The following is an 18748-nucleotide window of genomic DNA, read 5'->3' as shown; positions in this document are numbered from 1 at the left end:
CCAGTGCTCATGGCTGCGTGGTGGAGTGGGTAAGGCACTTAACTACAATCCTGAAGGTTGGGGGAGCTGAGTTTTGCTTGATTGCACACTGAAACGCCACATCCAAGTCACCCAGTGGCAGTCAGAGGTGGTCAGACGTGATGCTGGCCACATCAATGCCTTGTGCGCCGTTAGCTGTGAAACTGGCACACCTTAACCAGGTGAGCCTGCAGAGCCATAGGCTTGGAGGAACTCGCTGCCTTTTGATTAGCATGTACGTTGGCTGTACTGTGATGTATGTATCTGCTGCACTATCACTCTGCACATGGAAATGACCACACCAGCAATGAGAAAAAATAAGAGCCAACCTTACCCTTTTCCCCAAACTGATCCAGAACAGAAACAATCCAAACTGGTTCTGAGGTTTCAAAGAATTAAGTAAAAAATGCCTCGTAAGGGGACATGGTGGGATGGTGGAGAAACATCTTTTCCTGTGGGACTATCATAGCTCTGCTACAAACAGCTGCCCACAGGCCTCGGGGGGAGTTGTTGGGGTGGCAAACCTTTTCTAGGGTCCAATAAGAAGGCCCCTAGGAAGGCTTTGGCAGTTAAACTACAATACAGAGATGTATGTTAAACCCTTCCTAGGACTGAAAGGAGGCCACTCAACACACAGCTGTGCAAATGCCCAGGATGGGAGCAGGGACACCATCCAAAAGGCACTTTTCTGTGGCTCTGAAACATCTTGTGAGCTGACCTGAGAATTTTAGGTGATCTATTTTCACTGCAAAATAACCTGGCTGGTTGGATGAAAAATTACACAAGGGCTGGTCCTATGGAAGGAGATCTCCCCTGAGGTTCTGACCCTCAAATCTTATCTCAGCCTTTAAGGGTGATGGAATCCAACAAGCCACAGTTTACATTAGCTGAACAACGAAGGCAAAGGCCAAGCCTTCGAGGCAGAAGCCCAGTGAGAATACCAACCACCCCTAATGTCTTCTGTGGAGATTTATGGAGGGTGGCTGAGGAGTAGGTCACAGGCAGAAGGGACGGCATGGGATTTGGGGGATCCAGAAGGGCAGCACTGAAAACTGGGATGGGGAAAGCATTCGCCTACTCCACTTCTGTGTGGGCTTCCCCACAGAAAGACACTCAGGACAGTTAATCTGAATTAACTAAGTGTGAATTCAAAGTGGATTAATTAACAGGATTAAACCACTGTGTGGATGCTCTTATTCAGCATTTAAGTGGACTTAATCCAATTTTGCTTAATGCACTTTGGAAGTGGGTGGGTTTCCATAGGAGGAGCAGGCAGGACTCCTTGCTAGCACATCATCATTTTGACCTGAAAAGATGCCATGAGCAGAAAGAAGAAATGTTGCCTGGAGAATGTGTGAATCTGAACCCTGACAAGGTAACAACCATCCACACAGCTCCATGCATGATGGGAGCAAAGCCTGTTCAAAGGACTCCGTCTTTTGCGTTCCCGGCCAACCCTCCTGAGTGCTGAGATGAGATTGGATGGCCGCTAGCTGAAATCCACTTGTGTGTTGCTGGCTCTGGCCCCATTCAGCCCCATGATGAGTGTGCTGATGCCACCCCACATGATGACATTCTGTCACATCACGATGTTGTGTCTACTGAGGATGGGCCTGCTTGTGCTCTTACTGACATTAATGACAAATGGCATCCACTAAGACTCTATTGCACGGTGACATGGCATCAGCATGGAGTGTTACAAGTGTGCCCACTCAGCATCAGGACATGGTGATCTTCTGTGACCCAGCCACTTGGGGATGGAGCTGGTACAGGGCAGAGAGCGCTTTAACCAAAGCAACTGTGTTTATCAAGATGCTTGGTGGGCTGCTAGAAACACGAGGCAAGTGGTCCCAGCACATGCCAGAGCTATAACTACCTTCCTGCTTAGTGACCTCCCGGCTGCCTTGAACAGAGCCCCCGCTACCTTTCCCACTTCTGGAATTTGCTTCCTCAGTTGGGCCTGGTCACCTTCAGGGGCAGGGTACAAGCTCATTGCTTTTTGCCAGCTTTTCTAGGGTTCCGCTAGTCCTGTCTGCTGTGCGCTGTGATACAGAAACACACACTGTGTTTAGTACACAGGCCCTGGGGCACTGTGAAAGGAACAGTTTTATAAATCTGAGTGTAAAAAAAATCAGCTACAAATGACCAAATGGGCTGGAATTAAGGAAAAGAGTGTTTTCTATTGCAGTGTGAGAGGCAGTGACCCCAGGATGAAGATCACCTAATGTGCAGGTATTAAAATACTTTCAGCTCTTCCCTAGAGAGCTCCAACCTTTGTGTAGTTTGCAGCAGGAGTGCTTTTGGGCTTTTGCTGGCCATCTGAATAGCCATTCAAATCTGGCCAAGAGCCTGGTTGGGGCAAGAGCCACGCTGCATGGGCAGCTGTGGGCAGCCTTCCACCTGCCCTGGGTGGGGACATGGGCCGGGGGCTGCTTTTGGCCTCCCCTCTGCACCACGGGCAGGTGGAGGGTCCACACAGCTCCTACAACTGGCTGGGCTCCCCGTTGCCTGGCCAGGTGTGGGGTCTTGGGGGGAAGAGGAGGGAAAAGGGGCAGGGTCTGCCCCGGTAAGAAGTGGATGGGCCCTGCCTCCCTGCCCCCCAGTTCCAGCACCACTGTGCTGCTCAGTGGAGTTTGCTCCTGGCTTGCTGCCAAAACCCATCCCCAAACCAGCAAAATCACACATGCATGCCCGTGTACCTATTCAGCTGGCCACAAACCACTGAACTTCTGGGTGGGACACAGGTAACATGAATGATCATCAACTTCTCTGCCCCTCAACACAATTCCCTTTGGCCTAGGGGACAGTGCTCAGAGCTGGGAGTTCTAGGCTCACTTCTCCTGACTAGGATTAATCAGTGTGTGCCCTTCACCATCCTTACTGACAAGGATTCACATCCCCCTGTGGGGTTCCACAAGCGGGGACCAGAGCCCAAGTCTCTAAGATGGCAGGTCCAGGTCTCAGTCACCCTGTCTCTAGGAATGAAGTTGCCACATCTTTGTGCTTGACTATACTGTCTGTAAAACATGGCACCTCCTGCAAATATACCACACTGTGTCAGTGTGCTATGTGGCCTCAACTAGTGGCTAGTCCACAGCCTTCTCCTGCTGCCAGCTCAGGTCTGTTTGCTCCATGGTAGAGGTCTGTGCTGCAAGCTTAGGGTGCCAACCCTGCCGCTAATGCATGGTGGGAGCGGTGTGACTGTTGCAAATACCGGGACTTGGTTTTGCCTTTTTACAAACCGTAGAACATTACACGGAAGTGCGTTAAAAGAACATCGTTTAGGTTGCCAAACCAAACATACAAAAATTAGGAAATGCCCAAATTAGGGGAGCCCATGTAACTCAGCCCCTGTGGGAATTAATCAGTTTTTCTTTGCTCAGCAGTTTTACAGCTTGGCAAGTGAGAACCAGGTAATGAGCCCCAGCAGGCAAGACACTGTGAAAAGGCAACAGACCATTCAGAACCCACACATGCAGTTGGGTCAGCCCAGGGATGTCATAACCATACAGCTAAGGGTAGCCTAGAATTCCTCCTTACCTGTAAGGGGTTAAGAAACTCAAATAACCTGGTTGGCACCTGACCAAAAGGACCAATGGGGAAAGAAGATACTTTCAAATCTGGGCGGGCGGGCAGGCGGGCGGGGGGGAAGCGAAAGGCTTTGTTGGTGTGTTCTCTGGGGAAAGCAGAGAAGCATCAGGTCAAAAAACTCCTTCTCTTATAAACCATCCTGTACAAGTGTCATAAATATAAAGGGAAGGGTAAACACCTTTAAATCCTTCCTGGCCAGAGGAAAAACCCTTTCACCTGTAAAGGGTTAAGAAGCTAGGATAACCTCGCTGGCACCTGACCAAAATGACCAATGAGGAGACAAGATACTTTCAAAGCGGGAGGGCGGGGAGAAACAAAGGTTCTCTCTGCCTGTGTGATGCTTTTGCCGGGAACAGAAAAGGAATGGAGTCTTAGAATTTAGTAAGTAATCTAGCTAGATATGCATTAAATTCTGTTTTGTTTAAATGGCTGATAAAATAAGCTGTGCTGAATGGAATCATAGAATATCAGGGTTAGAAAGGACCTCAGGAGGTCATCTAGTCCAACCCCCTGCTCAAAGCAGGACCAATCCCCAATTAAATCATCCCAGCCAGGGCTTTGTCAAGCCTGACCTTAAAAATATCTAAGGAAGGAGATTCCACCACCTCCCTAGGTAACGCATTCCAGTGCTTCACCACGCTCCTAGTGAAAACATTTTTCCTAATATCCAACCTAAACCTCCCCCACTGCAACTTGAGACCATTACTCCTCGTTCTGTCATCAGCTACCACTGAGAACAGTCTAGATCCATCCTCTTTGGAACCCCCTTTCAGGTAGTTGAAAGCAGCTATCAAATCCCTCCTCGTTCTTCTCTTCTGAAGACTAAACAATCCCAGTTTCCTCAGCCCCTCCTCATAAGTCATGTGTTCCAGTCTCCTAATCATTTTTGTTGCCCTCCACTGGACTCTTTCCAATTTGTCCACATCCTTCTTGTAGTGTGGGGCCCAAAACGGGACACAGTACTCCAGATGAGGCCTCACCAATGTCGAATAGAGGGGAACGATCACGTCCCTCGATCTGCTGGCAATGCCTCGAACATATACTTCCCAAAATGCCATTGGCCTTCTTGGCAACAAGGGAACACTGTTGATTCATATCCAGCTTCTCGTCCACTGTAACCCCTAGGTCCTTTTCTGCAGAACTGTTGCCAAGCCATTCGGTCCCTAGTCTGTAGCGGTGCATGGGATTCTTCCGTCCTAAGTGCAGGACTCTGCACTTGTCCTTGTTGAACCTCATCAGATTTCTTTTGACCTAATCCTCTAATTTGTCTGGGGCCCTCTGTATCCTATCCAGGAATGTATATTCCTGTTTTTGTGTCTTTTTGTAACTTAAGGTTTTGCCTAGAGGGATTCTCTATGTTTTGAATCTGATTACCCTATAAGGTATTTACCATCCTGATTTTACAGAGGTGATTCTTTTATTTTTTCTTCAATTGAAATTCTTCTTTTAAGAACCTGATTGCTTTTTCATTGTTCTTAAGATCCAAGGGTTTGGGTCTGTGTTCACCGATGCACATTGGTGAGCATTTTTATCAAGCCTTCCCCAGGAAAGGGGGTGTAGGTTTTGGGAGGATTTTGGCGGGAAAGACGTTTCCAAGCGGGATCTTTCCCTGTTATATATTTGTTAGACACTTGGTGGTGGCAGCAATAAAGTCCAAGGGCAAAAGGTAAAATAGTTTGTACCTTGGGGAAGTTTTAACCTAAGCTGGTAAAAATAAGCTTAGGGAGTTTTTCATGCAGGTCCCCACAGCTGTACCCTAGAGTTCAGAGTGGGGAAGGAACCTTGACAACAAGTCTCTGATATTACAAAAAGAGTAAGTAAATAAGGCAAGGCACGTTAGATTACCTTTTGTTTTCAGCTTGTGAATTTTCCCTTTGCTAGACGGAGGTTTATCCTGTTTTTTTGTAACTTTAAAGTTTTGCCTAGAGGATGTAGGGCTTGGGGGAATATTTTGGGGAATCAGATTCCAAGTGGTCCTTTCTCTGGTTCTTTGTCTAAATCACATGGTGGTGGCAGCATTCCTTCCCCACTCTGAACTCTGGGGTACAGGTGTGGGGACCCGCATGAAAGACCCCCTAAGCTTATTTTTACCAGCTTAGGTTAAAAAGTTTCCTGAGGCACAAATTCCGCCTTGTCCTTGAACAGTATGCTGCCACCACCAAGTGATTTAGACAAAGAACCAGGGAAAGGACCACTTTGGAGTCCTATTCCCCAAAATATTCCCCCAAGCCCTACATCCCCTTTCCTGGGGAAGGCTTGAGAATAATATCCTCACCAATTGGTACAGGTGAACACAGACCCAAAACCTTGGATCTTAAGAACAATGAAAAATCAATCAGGTTCTTAAAAGAAGAATTTTATTTAAAGAAAAGGTAAAAGAATCAGCTCTGTAAAATCAGGATGGTAAATACTTTACAGGATAATCAGATTCAAAACACAGAGGATTCCCCTCTAGGCAAAACTTTAAAGTTACAAGAAACCGGGATAATCCTCCCTCTAGCAAAGGGAAAATTCACTTACTCTTTTTGTAATATCAGAGACTTGTACAGGATGATTTATAGGAGGAATTTTTTGACCTGATGCTTCTCTGCTTTCCCCAGAGAACACACCAACAAAGCCTCCCCCGCCACCGCTTCTCAGCCACAGGGGAGGGGTCACTGTATGGGGAGCTGCTCCCCTGGCCATCCAACCCCCTCCATCAGACCCCCCCCATACTCAGACCCTTCCCAAGCCTCATTCCATACACCCAGAACCCCCTTTACCCAGCCCTCCACATCCAAATCCCACTCTGCTGAACCTCATCCCCTGCATCCTGAGCCCCCCTGGCATGCTGGAACCTCCACATTTATTTATTGACAAATAAAACTTGCAGAATTTTGCAGAATTTTAAAATATTGTGTGCAGAATTTTTAATTTTTTGGCACAGAATTCCCTCCGGAGTATCTTATGTACCTGCACAGGCTCCTGGAAAGAATAATTCCACTTTCTGACACAGTAATGAAATCAACCAAATGTCCTCCAATTCCCAGATGCCCAGCATGGGATGAAAGGATTGCTGATTATGCATGTGTGTGTTTGTGTCAAGGCTGTCACTTGAAGTCAACCTTTTCAAATATTCTTTGCTGGAGCACTAATGAACGAGAGATTCTTGGTGCACCGTTTGGGGACAGTCTTCTGTGAAGAGGTTATGCCACAGCATGACGGGCTGTACAGATAATTCATACCATGAGGTGGAACAGTAACATTACTGTGGGCATGTGGAAAGCATGACAAGCAGTTGACTCTGTATCTGTCACAGCACATTTCCTTCGCATGATATTCTCCATCAGGGTGATCTCCCAAAGCACAAAGGAACAGCTCCAGAGGACTGCAAGGAGGATTAGGTGTGTGAGATCACCACTGCATCAGGAACAAGCTGCTCTCCGCACTGAGAGGATTTGCAAAAGACTCTCCTGAAGTCAGCCCATCCAATTGCCATGAAGCAACTACCCCAAAATTAGTTCTTGTGAAAGTTCAGCCCCAAACAGTGGAAGTCTCAGGTGATCTCATGAGATCTGCCACCTCAAATAGCTGCATTCATGATATTTCAGCCATATCTGAACTAGCACTGGAAAACAGGTACACTCTGGAGCCAGATACAACCTGGGACTCAAACTATAGTAGTGTGATCAGATGTGACAGTTCAAATCCAGCTCCTCCTGGAATTGAAAGGTCTCAAGAGCCAGGATTCTGGTTTAGAAACCTTTGAAAATGGCCAGCCAGTTTGGTTACATGAGACTTTACTTGGCCTCCATTAACTAGAAGCTGATGGACTTTCCTTACCAACTCTATACTCCTTTAATATATCATGTTTTCCAAAATCAGGAGCCCAAAGTTAGGCTCCCAACTCCACATTCAGGCCCCAAGGAAGTGACCTGGTTTTCAGACATGCTGAGCTCCCAGCAGCTCCCACAGAAGCCAGTGCATTTGGCTCACAGTATGCGTTGCGTAAGTGCCTGCAACACCAACTGTTTGAGATGTGTCTCCAGTGTGCACTGGCTCCCGACCAAGAGATGAATTCCAACTGTCAAGCCAATAGTTTTTGATGGGGGGAGAAGGAGTTGCCGTTAGTGTCAGGGCTCCAACTGAATATGACAGCAAGGGACCTTCCTCTTCCCTCGCTTGGAATTCCTCTGGGGACAAAAAGAAAACTGGATGTTCAATGGGCTGATTAATTAGTATTGTCTCCACAGCAGCACAGGCCGCATCACAATGCGCACTGACAGCCAGGGACCCTGGCCCAAGGAGACTGCCATCAAATGGGCGCTCAGCCAGCACACAAGCATGGAATGCCTTGGGTGGGGAGGTTCTGGCTCTGCACAGGAAGGCAGAAGGGAATCTGGAGCTGGGGTGGGGGGCAGTACCTGTCCCCTGCCCAAGACGATGCACAGAGGGAAGGAATAGAGGAGGAAGGGGCTTGGGCCCAGGGAGAGAAGATGTGGGATTGTACAGACTTGAAGGTGAGCATAAGGAAGATGAACCAGATGTGGAAGAAGAGGGAAGCTGGGAAGGGATTCTGGAAGGAGCAGTGGGCTGGACTCCTGCTGAGATGTTAGAATGGTCACTGAGGAAAAGGTCTTGCTCTCAGCATTTCCAAGGCAACCATCATTGTGTTACCCAGGCTCTTTAGCCTGATAAGGAGAGGTCCTGGAAGACTGGTGAAGGGCTAACATAGTGCCCATCTTTAAAAGGGGGAAAAAGGAGGAGCAGGAGAACTATAGACCCATCAGCCTGACTTCAATTCCTAGGAAGCAACTAGAGCAATGGATAAAACATTTCATTTGTGAATACCTGGAGGATGAAGGGGTGATCACGAGCAGTCAGCAGGATTTACCAAGAAGAAATCATGCTGAACCAACTTGATTTCCTTCTTTGACAGGATTTGGTAGATGGAGGAATGCAGTGGACATAATATACCTAGACTTCAGCAAGGCTTTTGACACAGTCCCACATGACATTCTGTTAAGTAAGTTGGAGAAATGCAGGGTTGATGGAACTACCATTAAGTGGATACAAAATTGGTTACAGAACTGCAAACAAAGAGTAACTATTAAAGGAATGATGTCAGATTGGAGGGAGGTCTCAAGTGGGGTTCTAGAGATATCTGTTCTGGGCCCAGTGTTATTTAACATCTTTATTAATAATCTGGATTTAGGAATAGAGAGCAGACTGATCAAGTTTGCAGATGACACAAAGCTAAAAGGGGTTGCCAACACTTTGGAGGATAGAGATAAAATTCAGAGCAATCTTAATAAATTGGAGAACTGGGCTATAGCCAACAAAATTAAATTCAACAAAGACAAATGTAAAGTGCTACACATAGGGAAGAAAAACCAAATGCAGAATGGGGGAAAACTGGGAATTGTGGTGAATCACAACCTCAACATGAGTCAGCAATGCAACGCTGTTGCAAAAAAAGCAAAAGCAGTTTTAGGTTGCATTAACAGAGGCAGAGCATGCAAATCACAGGAGGCGATAGTACTCGGTGCTGGTTAGGCCTCAGCTGGAGTACTGTGTCCAATTTTGGTCACCAATGTATAGGCAGAGAAACTGGAAAGGATCTAGAGGCAAGTGACAAAGATGATCAAAGGGATGGAACACACGTCATATGAGCAAAGGCTGAAGGAACTGGATATGTTTAGTTTGGAAAAGAGGAGATTAAGGGGAGGACATGATAGCTGTCTTCAAATACTTGAAAGGCTGCTGTAATAGAGAGAGAGAGGAAAGTTGTTCTCTCTTGCTGTAGAGGGCAGGACAAGAGGCAATGGGTTCAAACTACAGCATAGGACAGGGTCTCACACTTCATTGCACTGTGACCCCCTTCGGACAATAAAAATTACCACATGACCCCAGGAGGGGGAACCGAAGCCTGAGCCAGCCCGAACCCACAGTGGGGGTCGGGGGGGGGGGCAAAGCTGAAGCCCAAGGGCTCCAGCCTCAGGCAGGGGGCCTGTAACCTGAGTCCCGATGCCCAGGGCTGAAGCCCTTGGGCTTTGGTCCCGGGCCACAGCAAGTCTAACGCCAGCCCTGGTGACCGCATTAAAATGGGGTTGTGACACACTTTGGGATCCTGAGCCACAATTTGAGAACCGCTGGCATAGGAGATTTAGATTAAATCTCAGGAAAACCTTCCTAACTATAAAAACAGTGGGACAATGGAACAGACTGTCTGTCATAAATATAAAGGGAAGGGTAATCATCTTTAAAATCCCTCCTGGCCAGAGGAAAAATCCTTTCACCTGTAAAGGGTTAAGAAGCTAAAGGTAACCTCGCTGGCACCTGACCAACATGACCAATGAGGAGACAAGATACTTTCAAAAGCTGGGAGGAGGGAGAAAAACAAAGGGACTGTGTCTGTCTGTGTGATGCTTTTGCCGGGGACAGAACAGGAATGGAGTCTTAGAACTTAGTAAGTAATCTAGCTAGGTATGTGTTAGATTATGATTTCTTTAAATGGCTGAGAAAATAGTTGTGCTGAATAGAATGACTATTCCTGTCTGTGTGTCTTTTTTGTAACTTAAGGTTTTGCCTAGAGGGATTCTCTATGTTTTGAATCTAATTACCCTGTAAGGTATTTACCATCCTGATTTTACAGAGGTGATTCTTTTTTACTTCTATTAAAAGTCATCTTGTAAGAAAACTGAATGCTTTTTCATTGTTCTAAGATCCAAGAGTTTGGGTCTGTGGTCACCTATGCAAATTGGTGAGGATTTTTACCAAACCTTTCCCAGGAAGTGGGGTGCAAGGGTTGGGAGGATTTTGGGGGGAAAGACTTGTCCAAACTATGTTTTCTCAGGAACCCAGATAAAGTTTGGTGGTGGCAGTGGAAGTCCAAGGGCAAAGGGTAAAATAGTTTGTACCTTGGGGAAGTTTTAAGCTAAGCTGGTAAAAGTAAGCTTAGGAGGTTTTCATGCATGTCCCCACATCTGTACCCTAGAGTTCAGAGTGGGGAAGGAACCTTGACACTGCCTAAGGAGGTTTTGGAAGCTCCTTCACTGGAGGTTTTCAAAAGGAGGCTGAATAGCCATCTGTCTTGGATGATGATAGGGGTCCTATAAAGGTAGCCAGCCAGTCAGGCAGCAGCACAGACAACTGTAGCGGCACAGGAGCCAGGAACCAGAGCTGTAAACGGGAGTTTGAGTCGGAGTCTGTAAGGGGAGTTTGGGGGGAAGACTAAGAGAGCCAGACAAAGGAGCAGACAGGCTAGTGAAGGGAGTGTATGGTGGTCTGGCAGTGTTTTGGTGCTCGTTGGGGGTTAGTTTTGCTGTGGGTGGTGGTGTTTTGGTTTGGTTTGTGTTTCCCGGACAAACAGGACTTAGGTGAGAAGGCTATGACAGACACAGAGGTAGCAGTGATAGTGACCCAAGTAGTGGAAGACACAATGAAGATGACTGGATGTAGAAGCTGCGGCGTGTACATGATCCTGGAGGGGGTACCTGAAAAGAGTTTTGTCAGCATGAAGTGCTGCTTGATAGAGCTGATGGAAGAAAAGATCCGAGGATTGGAGATGCAGGTGGAAACTCTGGTCGAGTTTAGAAAGGGGTTTGAGCGGATGATGGAGCAAAGACATGAGGAGGCTGAAGGGAAAAGCTCAGACTTGCAGATGGAAGCAGGACCAAAGAACTCTGAGGGGAGACTGCTGGGTGAGGAAAGTGGACAGTGGAAGCATATGACTAAGAGAACCAGGCAGAGGAAAAGATGGGCTAGTGAAGGAGAAACAGAGCTCAGGAACAGGTTTGCGGAATTGGAAAATGAAGAAGGGGCACATCAGGTGGTCACTGAAGGTGAGAGGGCAAGGAAAAAGAGAAGAGCAGCTAGTCCTATAAGAAGAGGGCAAGAGTCAATGGAGATAACAATACCATATATGAGCTCCAGGAGGATGCAGGATGGGTTGCAGAGGATTGCAAGGGAGAATAGGAATTGAGAGGACTTGCAGCCAGAGGGAACAGGGGATAGACTGGAGAATGCCACCATCACCAGGAAAAGGCAGGTCTACGTGATTGGGGACTCCTTTCTGAGAAGAATAGACAGGCCTGTAACAAGAGCTGATCCAGAGAACAGAAGGGTGTGCTGTCTGCCGGGTGCTAAGATATGGGATGTGGACCTGAGGCTGAAGAGGATCCTAACGGAAGTGGGAAAGAATCCACTGATTGTCCTTCACGTGGGAACAAATGATACACCTAGATTCTCGCTGGAGGATATCAAGGGAGACTATGCAAGGCTGGGGAAGACGCTGAATGAAATCGAGGCTCAGGTGATCTTCAGTGGGATTCTGCCTGTTCCTAGAGAAGAGGAACAAAGGTGTGAAAAGATTATGATGCTCAACAGATGGCTCAAGCAGTGGTGCTATAAGGAGGGCTTTGGGATGTATGGCCACTGGGAAGCATTCATGGGCAGAGGACTGTTCTCTTGGGATGGACTTCACCTGAGGAGGGAGGGGAATAGACTTCTAGGATGGAGAATGGCACAACTGATCAAGAGAGCTTTCAACTAGGAATCTGGGGGAGATGGTTGGGAGATGTCCAGGTAATCTCCACGCTGGATTTTAACATTGAGAGGGAAGAAAATGAAGTAAGAAAGGATACAGCCGTGGGTAGGAGAATGGACATAAGGAGGAAGGGTATTTTACATACCAGTCAAATAGGTGATACTGGCGGTAGAATGTCTGTGCCTAATCGGGTAAAGAATGTGAGCGAAGCAAAACAGCAAAAATTAAGATGTTTGTAAACTAATGCGAGGAGCCTAGGTAACAAAATGAAGTAACTAGAGCTACCGGTGCAGGAAGTGAAACCAGATATTATAGGGATAACAGAAACATGGTGGAATAGTAGTCATGACTGGACTACAGGTATTGAAGGGTATGTGCTGTTTAGGAAAGACAGAAATAAAGGCAAAGGTGGTGGAGCAGCATTGTATATCAATGATGAGGTAGAATGTAAAGAAATAAGAAGTGATGGAATGGATAAGACAGAGTCTGTCTGGGCAAAAATCACATTGGGGAAGAAAGCTACTAGAGACTCCCCTGGGATAGTGCTTGGGGTGTGCTATAGATTGCCGGGATCCGATCTGGATATGGATAGAGACCTCTTTAATGTTTTTAAAGAAGTAAATACTAATGGGAATTGTGTGATCATGGGAGACTTTAACTTCCCAGATATAGACTGGAGGACAAGTGCTAGTAATAATAATATGGCTCAGATTTTCCTGGATGCGATAGCTGATGGATTCCTTCACCAAGTAGTTGCTGAACCAATGAGAGGGGATGCCATTTTAGATTTGGTTTTGGTGAGTAGTGAGGACCTCATAGAAGAAATGATTGTAGGGGACAACCTTTGTTCAAGCGATCATGAGCTAATTCAGTTCAAACTAAATGGAAGGATAAACAAAAACAGATCTGTGACTAGGGTTTTTGATTTCAAAAGAACTAACTTAAAAAAATTAAGGAAATTAGTTACGGAAGTGGATTGGACTGAAGAACTTGTGGATCTAAAAGTGGAGGAGGCCTGGAATTACTTCAAGTCAAAGTTGCAGAAACTATCAGAAGCCTGCATCCCAAGAAAGGGGAAAAAATTCATAGGCAGGAGTTGTAGACCAAGCTTGATGAGCGAGCATCCCAGAGAGGTGATAAAGAAAAAGCAGAAAGCCTACAAGGAGTGGAAGATGGGAGGGATCAGCAAGGAAAGCTACCTTATTGAGGTCAGAACATATAGGGATAAAGTGAGAAAGGCCAATAGCCATGTAGAGTTGAACCTTGCAAAGGGAATTAAAACCAATAGTAAAAGGTTCTGTAGCCATATAAATAAGAAAACAAAGAAAGAAGAAGTGGGACCACTAAACACTGAGGATGGAGTGGAGGTTAAGGATAATCTAGGCACGGCCCAATATCTAAACAAATACTTTGCCTCAGTCTTTAATGTGGAGCTTAGGGATAATGGTAGGACGACAAATGGGAAGGAGGATATGGAGGTAGATATTACCACATCCGACTTAGAAGCCAGACTTGAACAGCTTAATGGGACTAAATCAGGGGGCTCAGATAATCTTCTTCCAAGAATATTAAAGGAATTGGCACATGAAATTGCAAGCCCATTAGCAAGAATTTTTAATGAATCTGTAAACTCAGGGGTTGTACCGTATGACTGGAGAATTACTAACATAGTTCCTATTTTTAAGAAAGTGAAAAAAGGTGATCCAGGTAACTATAGGCCTGTTAGTTTGACATCTGTAGTATGCAAGGTCTTGGAAAATTTTTTGAAAGAGAAAGTAGTTAAGGACATTGAGGTCAATGGTAATTGGGACAAAATACAACATGGTTTTACAAAAGGTAGATCGTGTCAAACCAACCTGATCTCCTTCTTTGAGAAGGTAACAGATTTTTTAGACAAAGGAAACATAGTGGATCTAATTTACGTCAATTTCAGTAAGGCATTTGATATGGTTCCACATGGGGAATTATTAGCTAAATTGGAAAAGATGGGGATCAGTATGAAAATTGAAAGGTGGATAAGGAACTGGTTAAAGGGAAGACTACAACAGGTCACACTGAAAGGTGAACTGTCAGGCTGGAAGGAAGTTACTAGTGGAGTTCCTCAGGGATCGGTTTTGGGACCAATCTTATTTAATCTTATTACTGACCTTGGCACAAAAAGTGGGAATGTGTTAATAATGTTTGTGGATAACACAAAGCTGGGAGATATTGCCAATACAGAGAAGGACTGTGATATCATACAGAAGATCTGGATGACCTTGTAAACTGGAGTAATAGTAATAGGATGAAATTTAATAGTGAAAAGTGCAAGGTCATGCATTTAGGGATTAATAACAAGAATTTTTGTTATAAACTGGGGACGCATCACTTGGAAGTAACAGAGGAGGAGAAGGACCTCCGAGTATCGGTTGATCACAGGATGACTATGAGCCGCCAATGTGATATGGCTGTGAAAAAAGCTAATGTGGTCCTGGGATGCATCAGGCAAGGTATTTCTAGTAGAGATAAGGAGGTGTTAGTACCATTATACAAGGCACTGGTGAGACCTCATCTGGAATATTGTGTGCAGTTCTGGTCTCCCATGTTCAAGAAAGATGAATTCAAACTGGAACAGGTACGGAGAAGGGCTACTAGGATGATCTGAGGAATGGAAAGCCTATCTTATGAAAGGAGGCTCAAAGAATCATAGAATATGAATAATAGAATATCAGGGTTGGAAAGGACCTCAGGAGGTCATCTAGTCCAACCCCCTGCTCAAAGCAGGACCAATCCCCAATTAAATCATCCCAGCCAGGGCTTTGTCAAGTCTGACCTTAAAAACCTCAAAGAGCTTGGCTTGTTTAGCCTAAGCAAAAGAAGGCTAAGAGGAGATAGGATTGCTCTCTATAAATATATCAGAGGGATAAATACTATGGAGGAAGAAGAATTATTTAAGCTCAGTACCAATGTGGACACAAGAACAAATGGATATAAACAGGCCATCAGGAAGCTTAGACTTGAAATTAGACGAAGGTGTCTAACCATCAGAGGAGTGAAGTTCTGGAACAGCCTTCCAAGGGAAGCAGTGGGGGCAAAAGATATCTGGCTTCAAGACTAAGCTTGATAAGTTTATGGAAGGGATGATATGATGGGATAGCCTAATTTTGTAATTAATTGATCTTCAACTATTAGCGGTAGATATGCCCAATGGCCTATGATGGGATGTTAGATGGGGTGGGATCTGAGTTACTACAGAGAATTCTTTCCTGGGTGTCTGGCTGGTAAGTTTTGCCCACATGCTCAGGGTTTAGCTGATCGCCATATTTGGGGTTGGGAAGGAATTTTCCTCCAGGGCAGTTTGGCAGAGGCCCTGGGTTTTTTTTGCCTTCCTCTGCAGCGTGGGGCACGGGTCACTTGCTGGAGGATTCTCTGCACCTTGAAGTCTTTAAACCACAATTTGAGGACTTAAATAGCTCAGACATAGGTTAGAAGTTTGTTACAGGAGTGGGTGGGTGAGATTCTGTGGCCTGCGTTGTGCAGTAGGTCAGACTAGACTATCATAATGGTCCTTCTGACCTTAAAGTCTATGATTCTATGATTTAGATGCAACAAATCCTGCATCTTGGCAGGGGGTTAGACTAGATAACCCCTATGATCCCATCTAACCCTGTGATTCCATGGGCTCTGCAGTCAGCCCCAGGTGGAGCATGCTGTGTTCATCAAAGCTGGAAGTAACAAAGGCAGAGCAGTGTGGCCAGGTCCTCTCTGCGTGGAGTGGCCACAGCCTTCTTCACTTCCAAAAGTGGAAGGCATTTCTTGCCATCCTGCCTATCTACATGTCTAGAGCCATGCTTAGCCCAGCAGGAGACCAATGATTGCAGGGCAGATGCCCTCACCCCCGGGTGCCAGCTCTGGCCAACATCCCCTCTGTTCATTGTGACTCCGCTGTTTCCATCCAAATGTTTGTTCCCGCCAGTGCAGGGATCTCTGGATGGTGGTTGCAGTATATCCAGCTCCAGAGAATAAGCGATGCAGCTGACTGGCTTAGCATGCTGGCCATGTTTACACTGCATCACAAGACGCATCTTTGTGGAGATGCTGCTGCAAGATACAGACCAGCTGTGTTTAGCTTATGTCTGAGCATGCCAGCCAGGTCCAGACACCCAGGGGAGAATAGGGGGGCTGAACCTCAAAGAATAAGCTGTTGAATCAATTGATTATATATAAGGCAATGAGTCCATCACGGAGGGCATGGATTCCGTGATTTTAGGTGACCTCCATGCCTTCAGCCTCAGCTGGCGGGGCTCAGGGTTCTCAGTCCTTCCCCTCCCCACCCCCTGCCTGCAACTGGTCCATGACTTTTAATAGAAATACCCGTGACAGACTATACAAGTATATGGAGTACAACCTTTTATGAAAGCTTGTCATGTTCTGAACTCAATGGGAATGCTGAGATATGTTCACAGACTGGGGTTATGAATGTATGCACTATATGTGTACAATGGGCTTGTAATTTGGGCTGAACCATTCAGCTCCACCTAGCAGTGTGGTGGGCAGTCAGAGATGGACGGGCTGCCTCCCCAGCCAGACGAGCCTAGCTCCAACTGCCTAGCATTGTACAACCTAGGAAAAGATGATGATGAGTCATTAGCATTAATGGGAAGACACTGAGGCATCCTGGCTATCAGGTCAAGAGGGAATTTCCTCCTGTTCTGAATAACCATGAACCACCACAGTCTAAGAGAAAGAAAAACACCCTGCAAACCTTTTTTAAAAGGGAAGGGATTTGAAGTGAAATCTATCCAGCAATTGAAGGCCAGCATCTAGGCAGAAGCTGTTTGTGAAATGCTGGGTCCCTCTACGGCTGGAGGCATGCTGGGAGACTGTTCACAGGCAGTGGATAACTAGAAAAGGAATTTGTTTATCTATTTTGGAAGGGAGAAGCCTGAGGGTGCACCATTCTGTTTATTTCCTGTGTGACTTGTACCTATTGCTTCCTTTGGCATTTCAGCTTTGAAGCTGTTATTTTTCCATTACTTAAACTTCCCATTTATTTTTACCCCTTGCAGGTCTCTGGTGTGCAAACTGTGTCGAGTGTGTGCACCAAAGCAAACTGCAGGCTGGTGTCATATGTCTTCGGGAGTGATGAACCAGAGGGGCCAAGTCAGTGTCTGGGAGCTAAGAACTTGGGAAAGAGGCAGTTGGGGAGACTCGGGCCTGGGAGGGCTCCTGGGGGTCATCTTGCAAGAAGTAACTAGGCTGGTGGGAGCCGGGGTGAGAGCCTGTGGTGATGGGCAGGTTACTGGTGTCAGGGCTCTGAACTAAAGCTGCACAGCATAAAGGCACCCATGGTTCCAAGGCAGTTGGTGCCAGAATCCCTCACTGGTCTGGGTGATCCCCAAAACACCCCAGCAATGCCTCCTCCACTTCTGCCTTTTGCAGAGATACAACTCCAGGGCCATCACAGGATATGATGCTCCTTGTGGCTGGGAAATGCTGTCTGCTTTAACTCCACCCCATTTAATGTGCCCTGGATAATTCCGTGTAACAAGAACAGCTTCCTCTAATCAGAGAGAAGGAATAGGCCAGAGGGGTCAGAACTAATGCGAGAGCTGGGGCTGCTCAGAGGATGAGTGGTGCTGCCTGCTTCCCAATTGGAACAGTAAATGAATGCAAAATCATTACAGGATTGCTTGCCTCAGGACCTATCTGCTAATCACAGCAGTAGGGGGCGGGGGAAACCTATGCACAGCAAGTCAGAGAAAGTATTCTTCCACTTAGCATGACTCATTTATACCATATTGTGTTCCTCCATGTGGGGAGGGGCCTCGCAGACATCTTCAGCTTGGCTTGACAAACTGGGAAGACACCCAGCTTCCAGTCCTCAGCTTTGTACCTCTGTCAAGCACTAACAGTAGAACAACAGCTTGGCTGAGAAAGAAAGATTTGTCCCTGCAGTCCTAGATCTCTCTCAAAGCCACACTCTTGTTAGCTGCACACAGCCATGTCCAAGGTGCCAACACTGTTAACCCTCTGGAAGCATCCTATTCTCTGATATACTCCAAAGTCCCTTTGCCTGCCATCGAACACAGAACAGGTCTGCAGAAAATAGCTTATTAGAAGAGCTTCCCCAATGAGGTTCGTTGCTACTGAAGGCTGGTGTGTTTATAGAATATCCCTGATTTGTTCACTCCCTTGGGAAGTATTTGGTTTGCTTCACAAAACAGAAACACTAGAACAAAAATCCATGTGCATGATGTCTCAGTTCTCTCAGAAATTACTATATCTGCACATGCTGGAGGAAAGCTGACACTGTGCACCTTGTTCTGACCTTGCCTAGCAAGGGAGTTAGCCTGAACCCTGCCCAGGGATCTCCTGTGCCAATTTACTAGATTAAATACAAGAAACAGGGTCACCCTGAAGCAAAGGGGTTCATGGAGGGAGCACGGCTTGAGAGGAGTGGCACACAGATGGGGTGTGTTCAGCTCAGCAGTGCCTGAGCATTAAAAACTGTATTTTGTGATGTCTCCTTTATGCAGAGGCTGATTAAGCTTTTGTGGGGCCCTGGGCCTGCAGTCCCCCAACCTCTCCGTACATGTGACGGGGAAATGGGGTCAGGGCACGAGGGCTTGC

General features: G+C 46.4%; 1 protein-coding gene across 6 annotated transcripts in view; it reads right to left on the bottom strand.

The window, feature by feature from the left end:
- Positions 1–18748, bottom strand: part of BSN (bassoon presynaptic cytomatrix protein) — a 479044-nt gene that overhangs the window by 57827 nt on the left and 402469 nt on the right. The window lies entirely within an intron of this gene.

The sequence above is a fragment of the Chelonia mydas genome, chromosome 7, assembly GCF_015237465.2.
Source record: "Chelonia mydas isolate rCheMyd1 chromosome 7, rCheMyd1.pri.v2, whole genome shotgun sequence".
Taxonomy (NCBI): Eukaryota; Metazoa; Chordata; order Testudines; family Cheloniidae; genus Chelonia; species Chelonia mydas.
The sequence above is the reverse complement of the archived record's forward strand: the minus strand, read 5'-3'. Positions and strand labels throughout refer to the sequence as shown.